This window comes from Balaenoptera ricei, chromosome 14, assembly GCF_028023285.1.
Source record: "Balaenoptera ricei isolate mBalRic1 chromosome 14, mBalRic1.hap2, whole genome shotgun sequence".
Taxonomy (NCBI): Eukaryota; Metazoa; Chordata; class Mammalia; order Artiodactyla; family Balaenopteridae; genus Balaenoptera; species Balaenoptera ricei.
The window spans coordinates 86,830,793-86,855,136 of NC_082652.1; the positions used below are offsets into that span (position 1 = coordinate 86,830,793).

A 24,344-nucleotide genomic window follows, 5' to 3' on the forward strand; every position below is an offset into this window, starting at 1 on the left:
GAAGATGTAGTATAAATAAATACACTAGAATACTACTCAGCCATAAAAAGGAATGAAATATTTCCATTTGCAACAACATGGATGGACTTCGAGGATATTATGTTAAGTGAAATAAGTCAGAGAAAGACAAATACTGTATGATTATCACTTATATGTGGAATGTAAAAAATAAAACAAACTAGTGAATGTAACAAAAAAGAAACAGAATCACAGATACAGAGAACAAACTAATGACTACCAGTGGGGAGAGGAAAGGAGAAAGGGGCAAGATAGGGGTAGGGGATTAAAGAGTTACAAACTAGTATGTATAAAATAAATAAGATACAAGGATATATTGTACAACATGGGTAATATAGCCAATATTTTATAATAACTGTAAATGGAATAAAGTCTTTAAAAATTGTGGATTACTAACTTGTACACCTGAAACTTATGTAATATTGTACATCACCTACACCTCAATTAAAAAAACCATATATATACTTAAATTAGATCCTTGCTAGATATTGTTATTGCAAATTTCTGAACTTTTATTTTTGTTGTCATGGTTGTTCCTCTGCTTTGCTGGTGCCCTGAGCACAGTTTTGTCTGCAGTCGAGTAATGGAGCTTATATTTGAGCTGTTTGGTTAACAATTACACCAAGGTCATTGTCCCCATAGCCTGTCACCATGGCAGGGTAACTAGGTAAGGGAAGGTTTGCTGCCTCAGCTACACAAGGCCCCACATCTTCCTGGAATTTGAATCCAGAATAAATGTAGTCTAATGTAGATAGGGTCCCATCTCTCTCTGGAGCTCCCCAGAATGGCTCCAACATACACCTGGTTGAACTGGTGTGTTTATTAACAGCCTTCCATTTCATTCTCAAAAGTGTCTTGGGCTTCCCTGGTGGCACAGTGGTTAAGAATCTGCCTGCCAATGCAGGGGACATGGGTTCGAGCCCTGGTCTGGGAAGATCCCACATGCCGCGGAGCGACTAAGCCCGTGAGCCACAACTACTGAGCCTGCGCGTCTGGAGCCTGTGCTCCGCAATGGGAGAGGCCACGACGGTGAGAGGCCTGTGCACCGCGATGAAGAGTGGCCCCCGCTTGCCGCAACTGGAGAAAGCCCTCGCACAGAAACGAAGACCCAACACAGCAAAAAATAAAATATAAATAAATAAATAAATTTTTTAAAAAAGTGTCTTGGTTTGGATAATAGGTCATCTTAAAAGCCACCTTAGCTAGTTGTGGGTTTGAAGTCCCATGAGAAAGGAAACCCTTCAGTCCTGGACAAATCAGGATAGTTGGTCTCCACTTATACAGCAGTAACCAAGACCACCTGGGTCCTGGTGCTGGGTCCAGCCCATCTTCATTCCTGGTCAGCTCCTGGTCACCTTGGGAGGCTATGGTGTCTTTTCTACCCAGCCCTCTATCAGGATTACCCTTATCCATCATAAAGCTTCTAACACTGCTGGCTCTCAAGGAGGCAGGGCCAGAGTCTCCATCCTCCTCTCCCCGGTGCATGTGGCCTCTTTGAAAAGTTTCCACCAGGTCCTGTGAAGGGCAAGCTGGGTCAGACAGAAAAACAGTCCTTCTATTCCCTTCCCTCAGGGCAATGGGAGCCTACCCACTTCATGTCTATCCACTCTGAGGGGGTAAGCAGTGATCCTTCTGAAAGTCAAATTATGACCTGCGGTGACCCTCTCCTTCCCGCACTAGATATAGAAGGAGCCAGCTCCTTTTTCAAAATGAATAGATGAACCAATATATAAATAGTTTACATTCCTTCTAACCTGATGCTGCACTATATATAAAACTGTGCCTTTTGTCTTATTTTTATCTGCTTTGCGTCTGTCTCTGGATCCCCCAACTTGAATGTGAGTTCCTTGAGTGCAAAGACTGCCTTATTCACTGCTGTGCTGAGTGTGACCCGCCATCCTGGTTTGCCTGAGGCCAAGCAGTTTCCCAGGACATGGGATTTCAGTGCTAAAACCAGGACAGTCCCAGATATACCTCAGCAGTTGGTCACGCTAACTGTATCCCCAATCCAAAAGCAATGGCCAGTATGTAGCAGGTGTTCAATACACAATAACTATGATCTAACTTTATCTTATATATTTGGCTTATTTTCAGTCATTTTACCACGTTTCCCATTTATTTCAATCTTCTCTGCTATTCTGAGCACCAGCATGCCTTTCTCTCTCTTAATTTCCTCTGAGGAACCATCCCACCACTTCAGTGCTCTAAATAAAAAGCTGAGATGTCCTCAAAGTTCAAAGTTGCATCACGGGCATAATTTTCCTTGTAGTATAGCTATGTAATCAAATTGTTCCTTTACCAACATGGATCAGATTTCATAGTTTAGCATAAACAGGCTGAAACTCTTTATTTTCCTGCATTTATTAAAACCAGAAATAAAAAATCTATTATTTTTTAATGAGAATGCTAAAATTATCTGGCTGACGTGTTAATATCCAGGACACACTTCATTCATGGGGGGTACAATATCCATTTCCCTAATGCCGAGGCTGAACACTGATGTCACCTTTGGGTCATCTTTTTCAACCTCTCATATTCAATCACCAAATACTGCAGAGTCAACGAAAATATTTAAAAAAGCAGCCTCTACATCTGTACTCTCACCGGCCTAGTCCTCAAAGCATCCAACATGGGAGCATAGATTCACCTGCTTCTAACTCATCCTACAACTGCCCTTGGATCTACTTTCCTAATAACTACTTTCTGAGTAATAAAATTGATAGGCATTTTTCTGATCATCTCACTTAATCCTTCAACTATAAACAGCACAGGTAATGACTATTAAGTGGTTACCAGTTGCCTGACACTTCTCTAAGGCTTTACATGTTTCATTCATTAAGCCTTTTAAAAATCTTAGAAAATAGGAATTGTTACTATTCTTACATTACATGTGAGGAAACAGGCACAGGGTGATTAAGTAACTTACCCAATGTTCCCCACATCTTTTAGGTAGCAAAACCAGGATGTGCACTCAGATGTTTGACTGTAGAGCACACACTCTTTACCTCAACATCCTACTGCCCCCCCCCCCATGGAGTCAGGTTTTTTCCCCACTCAACAGCTAATGAAGTGGGCTTTCAGCAGGTAGGAAACCTGCCTGAAGTTCGATGTGTAAGAGCCACCACAGCACACTGCCTTTCTTCTACGGTACTCCCCAGGTCAGAAATTTTCATTAGAAAAAATTATTTCCTATGGCAATGTTTCCCAAAGTGCATCTTCTAATTATCACAGACATTATGGAAAATGTGGATTTTGTGGATAAACTGGATTTGGAAACTTTACACTTTTTAATCCCCTTTTGGAAATGCAGATATCATTCAATGCAGCATATTAAAGGTTCTGAGAAAATCAGGAGCGAAGAAGCCTACTGAATTTAGTTTAAACCACTGTTTCTCAAACTAGTTTGACTGTGAAATTACATCTTTATGTATCCTCTATTAGCATACGTCTCAGAACATACTTTGGAAAATGGTGTGCAATAGATTCACATCTAAACACCTTGGCTTCATTTTCAAAGTCTTACATAGTGTACTCCCTTCTTCACCTGTCCAAAGTCACTTCTCATTTGAGAATCAAAAATAAATGTAATTCAATATATCAACAAGTTAAAGAAGAAAAATTATGTGATCATATTGATTGACACAGAAAAAGCATTTGATAAAAAAATGTAACACCCACTCACAATAAAAGCCATGAGTTAGAAATAGAGGGGAATTACCTCAACTTGATAAAGATCATCTGCAAAGAACCCATAGCCAGGACTGAATGCTTTCCTCTTAAGACTGGGAAAAGGTAAGGAGTCTGCTTGAACCACTGCTGTACAACATAGTACTAGATGTTCCAGCCACTGCAATAAAGCAAGAAAAAGAAATAAAAGGCACACAGATCAGGAAGGAGGACATAAAACTATTCCAAACTGCAGAGGACATGATTGTTTATGTAGCAAACTCAAGAAATCTACAAAATCTCCTATAACTAATAAGTGAGTTCAACAAGTTTGCAGTATACAAGATCAATACCCCAAAATCAACTGCATTTCTATATACTAATAATAATCATAGGGAAACGAAAATTTTAAACATAATACTATTTATAATCACTCCAAATAAAATAAAAGACTTAGGTGTCTGGTATATTTCTACCATGGGATACTACTCAACAGTAAAAAAGATCAAACTATTGATACATGCAAAAACTTGGATAAATCTGCAGGGAATCATGCTGAGTGAAAAAAAAAAGCCAGTCTCAAAGGTTTCATAGTGAATGTATTCCATTTATACAACATTCTTGAAATGACAAAAATTTTTTAAATTTAGAAATTTTAGAAAAGATTAGAAGTTGCCAGGGGTTAAAAATAGGGAGTGATGTGGGAAAGAAATATTTGTCATAACAGGCAACACGAAGGATCCTCATGATGTTTGAATTGTTTTGTATCTTGACTGTGGTGGGAGATATGCAAATTTACACAGGTGACAACATTGTATATATCTTAATATAATTAATGCAATTATTCTTGTATTAACATGATATACTTATGCATCCTATACAGCTTAATACAATAGAACTTAAAACACACATGCACCCACACACAAATGAGCACAAGTAAAACTGGGGAAAGCTGAATACTGTATGTGGATTGCACCAATGTCAATCTCCTGGCTGTGACATTGTACTCTATTTTCTAATATGCTACCACTGGGGGAAACTGGGTAAAAATATATGGAGTCTCTCTGTATTATTTCTTACAATTCCATGTGAATCTACAATTATCTCAATGAAATTTCAATGAAAATAAAGAGAGAAGGCAATAACATATCATAATATTTATGGTTCTTTGGTGCCCCACTGCCAGGAATCTTCTGTCAAGAGTCAGAAATGGGGACTCATTCACCTTTTAGGTGCCATCAAGAAGGGTATTTAGATTGGTTCAAGATGGCAGAGTAGAAGGACATGCTCTCACTCCCTCTTGCGAGAGCACCGGAATCAAAACTAACTGCTGAACAATCATCGACAGGAAGACATTGGAACTCACCAAAAAAGATACACCACATCCAAAGACAAAGGAGAAGTCACAGTGAGACGGTAGGAGGGGCGCAATCAGAGTAAAATCAAATCCCATAACTGCTGGGTGGGTGACTCACAAACTGGAGAACACTTATACCACAGAAGTCCACCCACTGGAGTGAAGGTTCTGAGCCCCATGTCAGGCTTCCCAACCTGGGGGTCTGGCAAAGGGAGGAGGAATTCCTAGAGAATAAGACTTTGAAGGCTAGCAGGATTTGATTGCAGGACTTCGACAGGACTGGGGGAAACAGAGACTCCACTCTTGGAGGGCACACACAAAGTAGTGTGCGCATAGGGACCCAGGGGAAGGAGCAATGACCCCATAGGAGACAGAATCAGACCTACCTGCCAGTGTTGGAGGGTCTCCAGCAGAGGCAGGGGGTAGCTGTGTCTCACCGTGAGGACGAGGACACTGGCGGCAGAAATTCTGGGAAGTTCTCCATGGCATGAGCCCTCCCAGAGTCCACCATTAGCCCCCAAAACAGCCTGTAGGCTCCAGTGCTGGGTCGCCTAAGGTCAAACAACCAACAGGGAGGGAACCCAGCCCCACAGATCAGCAGACAAGTGGATTAAAGTTCTACTGAGCTCTGCCCAGCAGAGAAACACCAGAGCTCTAACCACCACCAGTCTCTCCCATCAGGAAGCTTGCACAAGCCTCTTAGACAGCCTCATCCACAAGACGGCAGACAGCAGAAGCAAGAAGAACTACAATCCTGCAGCCTGTGGAACAAAAACCACATTCACAGAAAGATAGACAAGATGAAAAGGCGGAGGGCTATGTAACACATGAAGGAACAAGATAAAACCACAGAAAAACAACTAAATGAAGTGGAGATAGGCAACCTTCCAGAAAAAGAATTCAGAATAATGAGAGTGAAGATGATCCAGGACCTGGGAAAAAGAATGGAGGCAAAGACTGAGAAGATGCAAGAAATGTTTAACAAAGACCTAGAAGAATTAAAGATGAACAATACAATGACTGAAATGAAAAATACACTAGAAGGAATCAATAGCAGAATAACTGAGGCAGAAGAACGGATAAGTGACCTGGAAGGCAGAATGGTGGAATTCATTGCTGCGGAACAGAATAAAGAAAAAACAATGAAAAGAAATGAAGACAGCCTAAGAGACCTCTGGGACAACATTAAATGCAACAACATTCACATTATAGGGGTCCCAGAAGGAGAAGAGAGAGAGAAAGTACTCGAGAAAATATTTGAAGAGATTATAGTTGAAAACTTTCCTAACATGGGAAAGGAAATAGCCACCCAAGTCCAGGAAGCACAGAGAGTCCCATACAGGATAAACCCAAGGAAAAAACGCTAAGACACATAGTAATCAAATTGACCAAAATTAAAGACAAAGAAAAATTACTGAAAACAGCAAGGGAAAAATGACAAATAACATACAAGGGAACTCCCATAAGGTTAACAGCTGATTTCTCAGCAGAAACTCTATAAGCCAGAAGGGAGTGGCAGGACATATTTAAAGTGATGAAAGGGAAGAACCTACAACCAAGATTACTCTACCAAGCAAGGATCTCATTCAGATTCAATGCAGAAATCAAAAGCTTTACAGACAAGCAAAAGCTAAGAGAATTCAGCACCACCAAACCATCTCTATAACAAATGCTAAAGGAACTTCTCTAAGTGGGAAACACAAGAGAAGAAAAGGACCTACAAAAACAAACCCAAAACAATTAAGAAAATGGTCATAGGAACATACATATTGATAATTACCTTAAACGTGAATGGATTAAATGCTCCAACCAAAAGACACAGGCTTGCTGAATGGATATAAAAACAAAACCCATATATATGCTGTCTACAAGAGACTCACTTCAGACTTAGGGACACATACAGACTGAAAGTGAAGGGATGGAAAAAGATATTCCATGCAAATGGAAATCAAAAGAAAGCTGGAGTAGCAATACTCATATTAGATAAAATAGACTTTAAAATAAAGAATGTTACAAGAGACAAGGAAGGACACTACATAATCATCAAGGGATCAATCCAAGAAGAAGATATAACAATTATAAATATATATGCACCCAACATAGGAGCACCTCAATACATGAGGCAACTGCTAACAGCTCTAAAAGAGGAAATTGACAGTAACACAATAATAGTGGGGGACTTTAACACCTCACTTACACCAATGGAGAGATCATCCAAACAGAAAATTAATAAGGAAACACAAGCTTTAAATGACACAATAGACCAGATAGATTTAATTGATATTTATAGGGCATTCGATCCAAAAACAGCAGACTACACTTTCTTCTCAAGTGCGCACGGAGCATTCTCCAGGAGAGATCACAACTTGGGTCACAAATCAAGCCTCCGTAAATTTAAGAAAATTGAAGTCATATCAAGCATCTTTTCTGACCACAACGCTATGAGATTAGAAATCAATTACAGGGAAAAAAACGTAAAAAACACAAACACAGTGAGGATAAACAATACGTTACTAAATAACCAAGAGACCACTGAAGAAATCAAAGAGGAAATCAAAAATACCTCGAGACAAATGACAATGAAGACACGACAATCCAAAACCTATGGGATGCAGCAAAAGCAGTTCTAAGAGGGAAGTTTATAGCAATACAGTCCTACCTCAAGAAACAACAAACATCTCAAATAACCAATCTAACCTTACATCTAAAAGAAGTAGAGAAAGAAAAACAAACAAAACCCAAAGTTAGTACAAGGAGGGAAATCAGAAAGATCAGAGCAGAAATAAATGAAATAGAAACACAGAAAACAAGAGCAAAGATCAATAAAACTAAAATCTGGTTCTTTGAGAAGATAAACAAAATTGATAAACCATTACCCAGACTCATCATAAAAAAGAGGGAAAGGACACAAATTAATGAAATCAGAAATGAAAATTTCAGACACTGCAGAAATAGGAAGCATCCTAAGAGACTACTACAAGCAACTCTATGCCAATAAAATGGACAACCTGGAAGAAATGGACAAATTCGTAGAAAGGTATAGCCTTCCAAGACTGAACCAGGAAGAAATAGAAAACATGAACAGACCAATCACAAGTAATGAAATTGAAACTGTGATTAAAAATCGTCCAACAAACAAATGTCCAGGACCAGATGGCTTCACAGGTGAATTCTATCAAACATTTAGAGAAGAGCTAAAATCCATCCTTCTCAAAGTCTTCCAAAACATTGCAGAGGAAGAAACGGTCCCAAACTCACTCCATGAGGCCACCATCACCCTGATACCAAAACCAGAGAAAGATACTACAAAAGAAGAAAATTACACACCAATACCACTGATGAATATAGTTGCAAAAATCCCCAACAAAATACTAGCACACAGAAACCAACAGCACATTAAACGGATCATACACCATGATCAGGTGGGATTTATCCCAGGGATGCAAGGATTCTTCAATATATGCAAATCAATCAATGTGATACACCATACTAACAAATTGAAGAAGAAAAACCATAATATGATCATCTCAATAGATGCAGAAAAAGCTTTTGACAGAATTTAACACCCACTTATGATAAAAACTCTCCAGAAAGTGGGAATAGAGGGAAACCTACCTCAACATAATAAAGGTCACATACGACAAACCCACAGCAAACATCATTCTCAATGGTGAAAAATTGAAAGCATTTCCTCTAAGGTCAGGAACAAGACAAGGATGTCCACTCTCACCACTATTATTCAACATAATTTTGGAGGTCTTAGCCACAGCAATCAGAGAAGAAAAAGAAATAAAAGGAATACAAATTGGAAAAGAAGAAGTAAAACTGTCACTGTTTGCAGATGACATGATACTATACATAGAGAATCCTAAAGATGCCACCAGAAAACTACTAGAGCTAACCTATGAATTTGGTAAAGTTGCAGGATACAAAATTAATGCACAGAAATCTCTTGCATTCCTATGCACTAATGATGAAAAATCTGAAAGAGAATTTAACACTGCCATTTACCATTGCAACAAAAAGAATAAAATACCTAGGAATAAACCTACCTAGGGGGACAAAAGACCTGTATGCAGAAAACTATAAGACACTGATGCAAGAAATTAAAGATGATACAAACAGATGGAGAGATATACCATATTCTTGGATTGGAAGAATCAACATTGTAAAAATGACTATACTTCCCAAAGCAATCTACAGATTAAATGCAATCCCTATCAAATTACCAATGGCATTTTTTACAAAAGTAGAACAAAAAATCTTAAAATTTGTATGGAGACACAGAAGATGCCGAATAGCCAAAGTGGTCTTGGGGGAAAAAAACGGAGCTGGAGGAATCAGACTCCCTGACTTCAGACTATACTACAAAGCTACAGTAATCAAGACAATGTGGTACCGACACAGAAACAGAAATATAGATCAATGGAACAGGAGAGAAAGCCCAGAGATAAACCCACACACCTTTGGTCAACTAATCTATGACAAAGGAGGCAAGGATATACAATGTAGAAAAGACAGTTACTTCAATAAGTGGTGCTCGGAAAACTGGACAGCTACATGTAAAAGAATGAAATTAGAATACTCCCTAACACCATACACAAAAATAAACTCAAAATGGATTAGTGACCTAAATTTAAGACTGGACACTATAAAACTCTTAGGGGAAAACATAGGAAGGACACTCTTTGACATAAATCACAGCAAGATCTTTTTTGATCCACCTCCTAGACTAATGGAAATAAAAACAAAAATAAACAAATGGGACCTAATGAAACTTAAAAAGCTTTTGCACAGCAACGGAAACCATAAAGAAGATGAAAAGACAACCCTCAGAATGGGATAAAATATTTGGAAATGAATCAACGGACAAAGAATTAATCTCCAAAATATATAAACAGCTCATGAAGTTCAATATTAAAAAAACAAACAACCCAGTGCAAAAATGGGTAGAAGACCTAAATAGACATTTCTCCAAAGAAGACATACAGATGGCCAAGAAGTACATGAAAAGCTGCTCAACATCACTAATTACTAGAGAAATGCAAATCAAAACTACAGTGAGGTATCACCTCACACCAGTTCGAATGGGCATCGTCAGAAAATCTACAAACAACAAATGCTGGAGAGAGTGTGGAGAAAAGGGAACCCTCTTGCACTGTTGCTGGGAATGTAAATTGATACAGCCACTGTGGATAACAGTATGGAGGTTCCTTAAAAAACTAAAAATAGAATTACCATATGACTCAGAAATCCCACTGCTGCGCATATACCCAGAGAAAACCATAATTGAAAAAGACACATGCACCCCCAATGTTCATTGCAGCACTATTTACAACAGCCGGGTCATGGAAGCAACCTAAATGCCCATCGACAGACGAATGGATAAAGAAGTTGTGGTACATACATACAATGGAATATTACTCAGCCATAAAAAGGAACGAAATTGGGTCCTTTGTAGAGACGTGGATGGATCTAGAGACTGTCATACAGAGTGAAGTAAGTCAGAAAGAGAAAAACAAATATCGTATATTAAAGCATATATGTGGAACCTAGAAAAATGGTACAGATGAACTGGTTTGCAGGGTAGAAAGTGAGACACAGATGCAGAGAACAAACGTATGGACACCAAGGGGGGAAGTTGCGGGGTGGTGGCAGTGTGATGAATTGGGTGATTGGGATTGACATGTATACACTAATATGTATAAAATAGATAACTAATAAGAACCTGCCATATAAAAAAATAATATAAAATTTTTTTAAAAAATAAAGGGTATTTAACTTGGGTTTTTGAGAGTTACAATTCATGCACTGCCTGTGATTCTCCCACCTCAAATAGACTGTGATATAGATATAAAGTAGCATAGGAGATACTAAACATTGCAGTTCCCTCTTCTCCCATAACTTTAAGGAAAGCAGGGGAATTATCCAGACAGCATCCAGGAGCTTAGGTAATACTAGCAGGTGAAAGAAGACGCCACACCAGGTTGTAAAACAGTGGCAAGGGTCTGATTTTCTTCCTTTATGCTTAGAAAGAATAGAGTAGGAGGTAGAACAGGAGTGATATTTTCTTTTTTCTCTAAAATATGAGCATGCTTTCATTTGATAAAGGAGGAATTTTTTTTTTAATGAATCTGCCATTTTTTCTGTCACTAGGGAATTACTTTATTGGGGGATTAAATAAATGAAAATGATACCACAATGTAAATGGCAGTGGTTATGTGGGTTGGTGCCTTAAAGGCAATCTTTATATTTTTATTCATGAACCTCTTTATTTTACAAATTTCATATGAAAATGTATTATTGTTATAATCAGATAAGAACGTTTTAAATGAAAAAGGCAATGAATGATTATTTATTGAATGGATTAATAAGTGCTGCAGTCAAAACTTGTATAAGCTACTACAGTAAAACTATCCATGAAAATATGGACAAACTCTTCAATAAGTATTGGTTGACCTGAATAGGTTCTGAATGAAAATAGGTGAGTACAAAAAGTATATGAATGTGCTTGATTCTTAGGAAGAGAAAGTCATTGCTAAAGTCAATTTCAGAGAGATAACAATGCATTGAAAGCAGTTTATTTAGACCATGTGACTCTGAACACAGGTCCCACACAGAGCAGACACTCTCATTTGAGTCTGTGCTCTGCAAATGGCATACGGTGTCCTTCACAATTTGTCCACAATGGATCTTTATGAATTTCCAAATTACACACTCCAGTCACATTCATGGCAGTGAATTTCAAGCTGTTCTTCAAACAAAGCATTCTCTTTCAACCTCTGTGCTTTTACATTGAAACGGGCCTCCTGTCTGGGTTTAGTAAACTGCTTCTCCCTCAGGATGAGGAGAGAGACACAGGTGCTGGAAGTGGGCAGCTGTCAGTGACTTGGAAACTGTCTATCGCAGCTGCAGGACTCCGGGGAGCTGCGGGAATGTGGGCCAGAAGTTAGAGCATCTCCTACAGCAGCTCTGGGGAGAAAGACCTCACATACACATACACACACACACACACACACACACACACACACACACACACACATATATATATATATACACACTGCAAAAAGAAATACAGAAGGGATAAGTCATAAACCAGGGATGATAGTTATATGTAGGGTTGGTGGGAAGCAGGTGGAGGCAAACGGATAGGAATGAGACCTCTCTGGCTATTCCTCTTTATATGATTTTGACTTTTGAGTTATGTATGTTTTACATATTCAAAAGAAAACAATTAAATGAAAGGATTAAAAAATCAAACTAAAATTGACTACAAAAAAATTAACCTAAGTGTACATCTAATATATAACCACACAGAAGAAGAATTAATTCCAGCCACTTTGGAACTCAGTTCTCTGACTATAAACTTTAATACTAAGGCTATATTCTAAACACAAAATAATTGCAACTGCAAAAAAACCAAAAAAATTTGAACTTTACTTAGCAGTAAAGTGGGACCAACTTGTTGCTGGTGGTATCACTCATGTAGTGATTCTGAAACTATTTTGCTGGGGTTGGAGGATAGAGGAACTGAGTAGATATATTCATTCTGATGTTGTAGGGAACCAGGGTTCTCACTGTGAAAAAGATACACAAATATGGAATGGGGAAAGGAGAAGAACTCTGTGTTCCTAGGCTAATATTAAAGTTATCAGTGTGAACTCATGAAATTTAAAAATAAGTTTTCTGGCTCTGTCCACCGAAAGGGTCTAGAAGCAGTGACAGCTGAGTGGCCCAGCACAAGCCTATCTACCCCCGTCGGCTTGGTTTCTAGATCTCATTCCCTATAGTATTTTGGACAGCTATGAATATACTAGCAACATTATATATTTGATGACACAACTGGGCACTGAGGCGCCTTTTACTTTAGCCACCAGCAGAATGAGGTCGGGTCAGTTTTCTGAATCTAATGATCTAAGGCCCTTGAAGAGGAAGTGGGAGTGCAAAGTAAAGAAGGGACCACTTCTGAGAGTGTTGTCGGTGGAGCCATCACAAAGCACACTCAGTTATGCTGTAATTTTGACAAGGTCAGTGGATATGAAAGCAAAACTGCAGTCTGTTGAAAATTTGGAAACATTTTTAGAAGAGATAAACATGAGCTTCTAGTAGGGTATTTTATTCTTTTTCAAAGTCAATCATTTATCTCTTTATTATTCCTTAATTACCATAATTATAAAAATTTTTGTATAAGAACACCCAAAATTTCCCCATATTACATTTCACGATCCTCTGCAGTCTGCACATGTCCTGCCGAGACTGTCAATAACCTTGGTTGTGTGACTGCTGTCGTGTCAGCTTGAACAAACTGCAGTTACGGTGACAAAGAGGAACTGTTAACCACTGGATGATTCCACAATGCAGTGCATGGAATGTGGAGGAAACTTTAATTCCTCTTGGACGGGTGGCCACTTAGATCTAAAAGGACCTGAGAAATCAGGCCGATAGGGAGGCACATGGATAGTGAGAAGGAACAGTAGGAATGAGACAAGGGTTTACAAGCAGAGCCAGGGTCTTCCCAGTAGAGGTAATAACTGAAGTGAGAGGGGTGATATGACATCTTGGGGAAAGTACACAGGAGAAAGAGCTGAAGAATGTTTAAAGTAAAACTAAAGCAAAAATAACACCAGTCAAACCCTAAACCTTACATTTCTAAAGGGTCCTTGAAAGGTCAGAAGACAGATCTTATGCTGGGTTCAAATTCTCAGAAATGAGAACTAGCTCAGTGCTGAGTAGAAGTAAAAGTGAAACATAAGCCCTTGCCACAAGTGTTTTCAATTTAGTGATCATCCTATAGCTAACAATAAATAATAACATTTCTATTCTATAAAATAGAGCACCAACAAGGTGTGCTAAATAAGAAGGAGGTCTGAAGACTAAATAAGAGAAGTTTAGCCATCTTAAGATGCTAGAAGAAGAACAGTAGGGGTCCCAAGACACACGCACACATACTGAATTCAGATATATGAAATGTCTCACCTACTAATCGAGCAGAGGGAAGGAAATTAGTGGCTGTTGCCCGAGAACTTGGGATATACGATTCTCCAAGTATGGAATAAAAGCAGACCAGCAGTTGTTTTCTTTTCAATTTAATAACTGTATTAACTTGATCTGCGCTCTTATCAGCTCTAAGCAGAGAGGAGACAGACCTTTAACTTCATTGGATTGGAGAACAATAACACATAATTCAAATGCTTCAGGGAGTGAGGCTGGTGATTACTGTTTGGCATCCAAATGTAAAATTAGGTGGAGGATGGCTGTATAATCAGAAATACCCATGTGTGGGAGCCAGCGGACGTTCAAGCTGGTGGTGCGTGGAGCCCCGCCCAGAGCAAGGTGACAGGACCCCGGGATCAGGGCAGCCCTGCCTGTGGCCTTGGAGCCCGAGCCACGTGGGGTAGCTTTTGCACAGGAGCACAGCCCCGCCCAGCGCAGGGTATCCCAGCCCAAGCGATGCCGGCGCCTGAACGGGGTGTTAAGTAGTCAATTTGAAGACGTTTGTGCTGCTTGGTATCACTCTCTTTGTTTCTAGGTATCTTGTCCAAACTCTAATATATATGCCCATGATGTATGTGTGTGTGTGTGTGTGTGTGTGTGTGTGTGTGTGTGTGTGTGTTGTGTTGTGCAAGGCAGAGCTCTACTCTCTCCTGCCCTAGAGGATACTGGGGGTCAAATCCACATATTTCCAAGTCCATCCAGAGCAAACCTCTTTCTTATCTACTCTTCTCCTTTGGGATTGAAGTACTTTTAGGTCTTTTGTGGATTGTGTCTGAATATGAGTTCAGATTATACTACTTTTCTAATTTCAGAAGTAACCTGAAGGCGACCATGAGCTGAGCTAGTTTTAAGATGCCCCACGAAATCAGCATCGACTGTAAAATAAGTGCCATCTTCAGCACCAGTGGCCTGGGGCAGGTGAAGTTAGCTGCCTCATCCGCTGGACTCTAGGAGCACCATGCTCTTATTGGTCATGTCACCTGGCAGTTGATGTGTGTAGATGTTTGTCTCTGCCCTGAGGGCTGGGAGCTGCTTAACCAGGAGATCTGTGTTTCATATCAGGGTATCCAGGCCTGGAACATAGTAAGTGTTCAATAAATGTGTGTTGAGTTAATACAAGTCTACGCCGGGGGAAATGTACAGTGGCCTGGTACACAGCATTTTCCTTTTTTGAGATTTTAGATTGTGATGCTCAGAATTCCAGGTATGCTTCCCTAACAATGAAATCTGAGAGGTTCTTTCTAAATTACGGCAATAGGTTAAAGGCATTTTTAAACTTTTCAATTAAAAAATGTTGGCAATTAGAGCCCTTCTTTAAGAAGCATACAATTTCCATTTTTCTTGTTCTACCAATTTATTTCTCAGTTTGTTTCCAAGTCCTGTGTCAAATAATGCTTTTCTCCTATGTTATTCATACATAACCAGAATAAGAGAGAGAGCAGTCTTAAGTTGAATAGTATACCAAACAGACTTGCAAAACATATGAATATATATTATCAAGTTTCGTTCTGTGCATTTGTGACATGAACTTTTAAAAACCCATCATACAACATTACGTAGCTTGAAACATAAACTGAGGGATCGATTCCACAAAATCAATGAAATAAAAAGCTCCAAGTGACTACTTTTACAGTTGACAGTTTAAAAGAATAAGAAAAACTTCCACTCTCAGTGCACGCATCAAATCTCACCCCAAAATCCTGGGCAGCCCACGTGGAGAAGGGGAAGGGGTACATGATCAGCAAAGTTTGAGTCATGCCCCCCATAACCACGAGAATCAATATTGCTTTCAACAAAGGAGGTTGGGAAAACTGCATATCCACATGCAAACTATGTTCCCTCCATACTAACTTTGTTGAGTTTTTATCATGAACAGATGCTGGATTTTGCCAAAAGCTTCTTCTGCATCTATTAAGATGATCATGTGATTTTTTTATCTTTCTTTTTGTTAATGTGTTGTATCATGTTGATTGATTTGCAGATACTAAACCATCATTGCATCCCTGGAATAAATCTCACTTGATCACGATGTACGATCCTTTTAATGTATTGCTGAATTTGGTTTGCTAATATTTTGTTGAAGATTTTCACATCTATGTTCATCAGGGATATTGCCTGTAATTTTCTTCCTTTGTAGTGTCTTTGTCCTGTTTTGGTTTCAGGGTTATGCTGGTCTTATGCAGAATGAGTTTGGAAATGTTCCCTCCTTTTCAATTTTTGGAATAGTTTGAGAAAGCTAGGTATTAACTCTTCTTTAAATGTTTGGTAGACTCCCCCTGTGAAGCCATCTGATCCTGGTCTTTCGTTTATGGAAAGTTTTTTGATTAATGATTCAATTTCACTGCTAGTAATTGGTCTGTTTAGATTTTCTATTTCTTCCTGATTCAGTCTTGGAAGATTATATGTTTCTAGGAATTTATTCATTTCTTCTAGGTTGTTCAATTTATTGGCATATAACTGTTCATAGTATTCTCTTAAGATTATCTGTATTTCTGTGACATTGGTTGTAACTTCTCTTTCATTTCTAGTTTTATTTGGGTCCCTCTCTTTTTTTCTTGATAAGTCTGGGTTAAGGTTTATCAATTTGGTTTATCTTTTAAAAAGATCTTTTAATTGACCTTTTCTATTATTATTATTGATGGTGGTGGTGGTGGTCTCTCATTTATTTCTACTTTATTTCTTTCCTTCCTTCTGCTAACTTTGGGCTCTGTTTGTTCTTTTTTTAATTCCCTTAGGTGGAAATTTAGGTTGTTTATTTGGGATTTTTCTTGTTTCTTGAGTAGGCTTGTATCACTATAAATCTTCCTCTTAGAATTGCTTTTGCTCTGTCCCATAGATTTTGGAAAGTTACGTTTCTATTTTCATTTGTCTCAAGGTACTTTTTAAATTTTCTCTTTGGTTTCTTTGTTGACCCATTGGATTTTTAGTAGCATGTTGGTTAGTCTCCACGTATTTGTGTTTTATTCCAGTGTTCTTCCTGTAATTGATTTCTAGTTTCATACCTTGTGGTCAGAAAATGATACTCGATATAATTTCAATTTTCTCAAATTTATTGAGACTTCTTTTGTGGCCTAGCATGTGACCTGGAGAAAGTTCCATGTGCACTTGAAAAGAATGTGTATTGTTTTTGTACGGAATGTTCTGTAACTATCTGTGAATTCCAAATGGTCTAACGTGTCATTTAAGGCCACTCTTTCCTTAATGATTTTCTGTCTGATCTATCAACAGTCATTGATGTAAGTGGGGTATTAAAGTCCCCTACTATTAATGTATTACTGCCAATCTCTCCCTTTATGTCTGTTAATATTTGCTTTATATATTTAGATGCTCCTATGTTAGGTGCATATGTTTATGAACATTATATATCTTCTTCTTGTATTGACTCCTTTATCATTATATAATGCCTTGCTTTGTCTTTTGTCATAGACTTTGTTTTAAAGTTTATTTTGTTTGATATGAGTATTGCTACCCCAGTTTTCTTTTCACTTCCATTTGCATGGAATATCTTTCTCCATCCTTTCACTTTCATCTGTGTGTATCTCTAGCTCTAAAGTGTGTCTCTTGTAGGCAGCATATATATGGGTCTTGTTCTTGTTTGTTTGTCTGTTACTATTCATTCAGTCACTCTACATCTAATTGTAGAGTTACCTTTAAAACGATTTTAAAGGTAAAACGATTTACCTTTAAAACAATTATTGATAAGCATGTACTTACTGTCATTTTGTCACTTATTTTCTGGTTGTTTTGTAGTTCTTTCCTTAAAGTTCTTAATTTTTATATATTAAAATTTATCAATCTTATCATTATATTCAATGTTTTTTAAAATCTAGTCAAAACAAATTTTTCCTAACCGTGTTCATTCTTTGTCTTTTACATATTAGTCCTTAATCATTTGGAATTGATTTTTACGTATGTTGTGAAGAAGGAATCCAACTTCATCTTTTCCCATATGGACAACATTTTCTCTTCTCCTATTAATCAAATTGCCCCTCCTTTCTCCATTATCTGTCATGCCACTTTGGTCATATACCAAACTTCCATAAACATGTTTTGCTTATCTCTGCGCCATGTCAGACAGTTTTAATTACCATAATTTCATAAGAAATTCTGCTGCTTGGTAAGGTAAATCCCCTCCTCCTGCTATGGTTCTTCAAAAATGTCCTGGCTATCTCATAATTCTTTCATGTAGACTTCAGAATAATCTCATCAAATTCTACCAGGAATACCCTGTTGAAATTTTGGGTGGAATTATATTAAATCTATCCATTAATTTGAGAAGAATTGACATTTAATGATATAAAACCACCACCATTTTGTTAGTCAGGAATCCGTGGGTCAGGATTCAGAGGAAGCACAACAGGGACGGTTCTTCACCTACCGTGACATCTGGCCTCGGGTGGGAAGATGGAAAGACTGAAGGGGACTCAGTGGCTCACAGCGGGACTCACCTGAAGGCTCCTTCATTCACATGTCTGGCTGTTGAAGCCGGCTGTCTGCTGGACACTCAGCTGTGGCTGTCATTCAGAACATCCATTTATGGCCTCTCCACGTGGCTGCCTGGCTTTCTCACAGCACAGTGGCTTGGTTCCAGAGAACCAAGAGGAAGCTGTATCACCTTTCATGGTCTAACCTGGGAAATTACGTAGTATCACTTCCAGCCTAGAATCATAAACCCACTTCTGGAGGGAGAAATACCAGTCACTTTCTAAGAAAGTAGATGGGATAGTAAATACTGCTGTGGCTATCTTTAGAAAACACAGTCTGCCACATAAGTCTCCCTGTCTATTCACATGGTATCATTCATTTTTATGTGTTTTTAATTACGACTTAATAAACATTTCTAATTTTCCCTGTAGAGATAGCACATGTTTAGCTAGATTTACTACCCAGTACATTATATGCTCCATAACTATTGTTAATAATGTCTTCTTATTAAATGTGTTTTTAGTTGCTTGTGATGTAAAGAAATGCAACTGCTTTTGAATCCAGCTACCTTGCTAAACTCCCAATTCCTAAAATAATTTATTTTAAATCGTTTTGACTTTTTAATGTGATTATATCATCTGCAAATAATGATACTTTTATTTCTCCTTCCTAATCTTTGATTCCAGTCAGTATTTTTTTAACCCCATTACACTGCATAGAACTTCCAATAAAATTTGAATAGAAGTGATAATAGCAAGCCTCCTTGTGGCATTTTTTAATTGTAAGGCAATAAATACAATCATTCCTTGATATCCACAGGGTATTGGTTACAGGACCCACATGGATACCAAAAATCCACACGTACACAAGTCTCATATAAAATGGCTTAGGGGGCTTCCCTGGTGGCGCGGTGGTTGAGAGTCTGCCTGCCAATGCAGAGGATGCGGGTTCAAGCCCTGGTCTGGGAAGATCCCACATGCCGCGGAGCAGCTGGGCCCATGAGCCACAATTGCTGAGCCTGTGCGTCTGAAGCCTGTGCTCCGCAGCGGGAGAGGCCGCGATGGTGAGAGGCCCGCGCACCGCGATGAGGAGTGGTCCCCGCTTGCCGCAGCTGGGGAGAGCCCTCGCACAGAGGTGAGGACCCAACACAGCCATAAGTAAATAAATAAATTAAATTAAATAAAAAATTAAAAGTTTAAAAAAAAAAAAAGGCTTAGTATTTGCATATGGACATACTCCCTCACACTTTAAATCATCTCTGGATTACTTATGACACCCAATGCTATGTAAATAACTGTAAATACAATGTAAATAGTTGCTGGTGTGTGGCAAATCAAGTTCTGCTTTTGGAATTTTCTGGAATTCTTTTTCCTAATATTTTTGATCTGCAGTTGGTTGAATCCGAGAATGCAGAACCGCAGATACGGCAGGCCAACTGTACTTCTACTGTTTCCACATTTAGAATGCTGGTGCTCTGGTTTTTAAACATACTCTTTATTGTTTAAGGTATTGCCTTCTACTTCTGATTCACTAAGAGATTATGACATTAATTGGAATACTATCAAGTACTTTTTCCACATCTACTAAGAGAAACATATAGATATTTTTCTTTTTTTTTTATACAATGTCTACTTGATTTGCTAGTAATATTGTTTAGGATTTTTGTCTCTGTTCATGAGACAAGTAGGCCTATACTTTTCCATTCTCATACTGTTCTGGTTTGGTTCTGGTAGCATAGTTATACTGGCTTTATAGAATGAATTGGTATTCTTCCTTCTTTTCCTATAACTCTTGCAGAGTTTGAATAAAATTGGGATTGTCCTTTGAATGTTTATTAAAACTTGCCTATAGGGGCTTCCCTGGTGGCGCAGTGGTTGAGAATCTGCCTGCCAATGCAGGGGACACGGGTTCGAGCCCTGGTCTGGGAAGATCCCACATGCCACGGAGCAGCTGGGCCCGTGAGCCACAACTACTGAGCCTGCGCGTCTGGAGCCTGTGCCCCGCAACGGGAGGGGCCGCGATAGTGAAAGGCCCGCGCACCGCGATGAAGAGCGGTCCCCGCACCGCGATGAAGAGTGGCCCCCGCTTGCCGCAACTAGAGAAAGCCCTCGCACGAACCGAAGACCCAACACAGTCAAAAATAAAATAAAATAAATAAATATATATTAAAAAAAAAAAAAAACTTGCCTATAAAACCATTTCTCTTGTGTTTTCTTTGTGGGAAGATTATAATCACTACTTCAGTTTCTTTAATAGCTATAGGACTATTGAAGTCTATTATTTTTCAGGTCAATTCTAGTAAATATTTTTCCAAGAATTTGTCCATTTATGCTTTCAAATTTGCTAGCATAGAATTGTTGATAATACTCGAGTAGTATCTCTTTATTCTACTTTATCTGTACTTATGTCCCCCTTTATATTCATTATAGCATTTGTGTTCTTCTGCTCTTTCAGTTGATCATTTATGGCAGAAATTTGTCTACTATTTCTTTTCAAAGATCCAGGTTTTGCTTTGTTGATTTTCTATATTGTAATACCTTTGATTCTATTTCATTAACTTCTGCTCTTGTTTTTTATTATCTCTTCAACTTAATTTAGGTTTATTCTGTCATTATTTTTCTAATTCTTAAGATATACACATGGCTTATTCATTTTGAGGCCTTGTTTTAGACAGATTTAAAGCTAAAAATTTCTCAAGGATTAAAAAAGTGAGAGAACTTTCACTTTTGCTGCATCCCACAGGTCTTTTTGTGTAGTTTTCATTATCATTCAGTAACTTTCCATTGTGGTTTCTTTTCACTGCGAGTTATTTAGAAGTTTGTCTTTTAATTTCCAAATACACAAAGATATTCTCATCTTTTTGTTATTAAATTTTAACTCAGTTACATAGTGGCAAGAGTTCCTTGTATATGCACCTATTCTTTGAAATTTATTGAGGCTTTTTTGCCTGATACTTGAATCAACTGTAAATACTTCACAGGGACTGAGGAAAAAATGTGCCTTTTCTAATTCTTGGTTGCAGAATTCTGTATATATCCATTAGATTAAGGTTATCAATTTTGTTATTTAGATTTTCTATATCTTTTCTGAGTTATTGCCGACTTATCGAAAATCAAGAGCATGTGTTGAATACTTCTGCAATACCAGGTAACCATTTTATCCTTATAGTTCTGCCACTTTCGGGTTCAAATATTTTGAGGTTATTTTGTTAGATACATGTATTAAAATTGTCACATCTTCAGGGCTTCCCTGGTGGTGCAGTGGTTGAGAATCCGCCTGCCAATGCAGGGGACACGGGTTCGATCCCTGGTCCCGGAAGATCCCACATGCCACGGAGCAACTAAGCCTGTGCACCACAACTACTGAGCCTGCGCTCTAGAGCCCGCATTCCCCTCTCAATAACAATATAGCATTCTTTTACTTGCTTTGTTCTTCTCCTCACTCATGTCCATCATGTTGATATTATCTAAATTTTTTCTTTCAGGTGTCTTATTGAAGTATAATATACATATAATAACAGGTACACTTTTAAGGCTTTTTACATATGCAGACACCTGTGTTACCACACCCTGGATCAAGGAATAAAATGTTATAGATCAAGATACAGAAGCCAGATGATTGCTTTGTGCCTTTTCAGTTAACACACCCCAAAAGACTACCGTTATTATAAACTCCTGTCACCAGAGGTTAGTTTTACCTGTTATTTAACTTCATATAAGTGGAATCAACCAGTATGTTCTTTTGTGTCAGGCTTCTTTTGCCCAATTTAATGTTTCTGACGTTTATTCATGATGTTGTGTTTATCAGTATTTTGTTATTTTTTATTGCTGAGCAATATTTCATTGCATAAATATACCACAATATTTTTTAACTTCTCTTATTGATGGACATTTAGGTTGTTTCCAGATTGGGGTTATTATCATTTTTATTGGGTTGTTTGGGGTTTTTTTGTCTTTGATATTCTTAGATTTTTGCAATGAGTGTATAAATATATTTTTTTCTTCCCTCTCTTCTTTGGCTTTCTATGAGCTGTTTAAGTCTAAACTTTATCTTCTCTTTTCAGTATTAGGAAATTTATTTCCACATTTCTTCAAGTACTTATTTTCTTTTTATTCTTTTCCATTTCTGAGACTTCTGCCATCCAGATGTGAGCACTTCTACTTCTATCCTCCATATCTCCTAGTTTTTATATCTTTATTTTGTATTTCCTACTTACTGTTGTTTTCTTCCTTCTCAAAGATTTCCTCAATCTTGTTTTCTGAGTCATTAATTCATAACTCAGCTGGATCCATTCTACTTGTCCTACCTATTGTCTTTCTTTCAACCTTTATATTTGTTGTACATATTTTTTTGTACATTTTAAATGTTTTCTCATTTGGGTCTTATAGTTTTAATTTCTTTCCTTATCTCTTTCAGTGTATTTATTTGGCTAATTTAAAATTCCTGGTTCATCTGTTTTAACATTTCTGCTTCTTTGGAAAATGTATTTCTAGCATGTGATTTTCCTTTTGAAGCGGTCGTATTCCTCTAATGTCTTGTTATTTTGACCAGTGAGCTTACTTCCTGTGGGAATGTCAGACAAGTACCGTGAAAGGCCATGCGCTCGTCTGTAGAGGCCATGTCAGCTCAAGGGGTGGAGAGTGCGGGTCCAGGGCACCCATCAATCAGTCACTTCCCCACTCCAAAAACCACCCCTGCTTGGTGAGAAGTAGCGTTAGGAAGAGACACTTTTGCGCTGCAGTGCCCAGGCCTGGGGCTCTGAAGCGGCAGGGCACAGCAGGGCCTGATGGAGATCAGTGAGCTCCACCTGTTTTCTCAGCCCCTCGCCACTGCAGGGGTTCTGTGTTGTGGCCTTGAGTTTGCTCATAAGCACCCCAGGCCCAGAGATCAGAACGGAGGGGCAGGCACCTTTTCCCTCAAGGCAATGGCTGGTGAGAGCGAGAGCAGACCCCCTGTGTGTGCTTTCCCTTGCACAGCCCTGCAGGGCCGTCTCCTGCCCATGACCAAAGACACGGCCGCCCCCTACACACAGCAGTTCCAACAGCTGCCCCGCGACACCAGGGTTTGCTCACCGTTCTCTCTCTCCATCCTGGGAGTGAATTTGGGAGGAGGGACCTGCAGTCCTGACGGTTCAGCAACATTCTCAGCACCAGCCCCCGTCTCCTTAACAACTTCAGATCTTTAAATCAGACAGAGCAAACGCCATATGCATTGGATCTACCAGTTTTGAATCAGACTCTGTACACTTAAAGCTTCCCCATTTGGGTCAAAACTCAAAATCACTGTGCAGGAGCTGTAGTATTATCCTCACCTTGCAGATGGAACTGTGTATTATCAGCTGTGGATAGGAAATATGCATGAACAATGTAAAGTGATGCAATCACAGACTTCATTCCCTATTGCAATGGTACCAAGAGATTAAGCATTTTCCCCAATTTTAAGTCAAAGTATTAAAAGCTTCCTTTCGGCCTTTACTGCCGCCCCTCCTCTCTTTCTGTGCAAAGCAGTGTCACATTTATTTTAGTCAGATTCTCACAGTGCCTGCTGCTGCCAAATGTGGGCACTAAGAAACAGGAACTGGAAGGAAGCTGACAGGTTGTCTGTTGATTTGTGCTTTTTACACAGCAAGGGTAACGCAAACTGGCTTCTTCTGTGTTTTCCACACTGCCGGGGTTGCAGCTTATATAACTTTCAGAATTTAAGGTTCTATTTGCAAAAAGCTGATACCTACATCCTGCCTCCCAAAAAGAATAGCCCAAATAAGATTCTTAGTAAGCAATGGATCTTGAAAGTTTAGACTAGAATCTTTGTTCCATGTCAGTGCTGGTTATATTTTCAAATCATATCTAAAATATTGGGGTTTTATTCCTACTCTGCTAAACTA

At 38.6% G+C, this 24,344-nt stretch overlaps 1 protein-coding gene across 1 annotated transcript in view; it reads right to left on the bottom strand.

Moving 5' to 3' along the window:
* Positions 1–3,817: 3,817 nt before the first annotated feature.
* Positions 3,818–24,344, bottom strand: part of RTTN (rotatin) — a 163,429-nt gene continuing 142,902 nt past the window's right edge. The window contains exon 50 of the mRNA XM_059894105.1: positions 3,818–3,865. The gene's annotated coding sequence lies outside the window, so the exon portion shown is untranslated. The remainder of the gene's footprint in view (positions 3,866–24,344) is intronic.